We start from the raw sequence: 969 nt of genomic DNA on the forward strand, positions 1-969 counted from the left end.
GTGATCTACAAAAAAGGCGACCCCAAACTCCCTGGCAACTACCGTCCTATCACCCTGCTTTGTTCGGACTACCGACTGCTCACCAAAGTGCTGGCAAACCGCCTAGGCCCTGCCCTTGGCCAAGTCATAACCCCCGAGCAATCAGCCTTCCTACCTAGGCGCCTCATTGGAGCTAGTGTGCTATTCCTGCGTCACCTGTCACACCTCCTTCGCAAGCAGAACCGCCGGGGGCTCCTGGCATTCCTGGACTTCGCCAAGGCCTATGACACGGTGGATCGTGGGTTCCTCCTGGCAGCAATGGAGACCATGGGTGCAGGGCCACAGCTCTGCGCCTGGGTACGGCTGCTGCTGAGCGAAACGCGAGCCAGAGCGATGGTGAATGGCTACAAATCGAAGCTGGTGAACATGGAAGCAGGGGTACGGCAAGGGTGCCCCCTCGCACCCTTGCTCTACCTCTTCGTTGCTCAGGCCCTACAATGCTGGCTCCGGAGCCAAGACGTGGGGATCAAATTACAGCCAGCCGACTCACAACCAGTCACCGCGTGCCAATATGCGGATGACACGGAAGTGGCGCTGCAGGGTGAAGACTCAGTACCATCGTTCCTCCAGGCCATGGACACCTTTGCCCGGGCGTCTGGCCAACGCCTAAATCTCGACAAAGTGGAGCTGCTGTGGATTGGCCAATTAAACCAACAGCAGGCGCAACCTGCAACCCAGGCCGGACCCCAATCAGCTGCCCCTCAGCAGGAGTCAATAGGAGGTCTCAAGGTGGTGACCACCGNCACCGCCCTGAACCTGCCAATTGACAACCAGCCATCCCCGCCACAGCCCGACTGGATGAAGAGACTCGGGGAAGCCAAGCGGCGACTGCAGCGGCTCTCCCGCTTCCCGCTATCAGCATTCGGTCGAGCCACAGCGGCATCGGTGTACGGAATGCAGACAGTCACCTGGCACATGGAGCATGGTGGG

Source organism: Volvox carteri (assembly GCF_000143455.1).
Source record: "Volvox carteri f. nagariensis unplaced genomic scaffold VOLCAscaffold_31, whole genome shotgun sequence".
Classification (NCBI taxonomy): Eukaryota; Viridiplantae; Chlorophyta; class Chlorophyceae; order Chlamydomonadales; family Volvocaceae; genus Volvox; species Volvox carteri.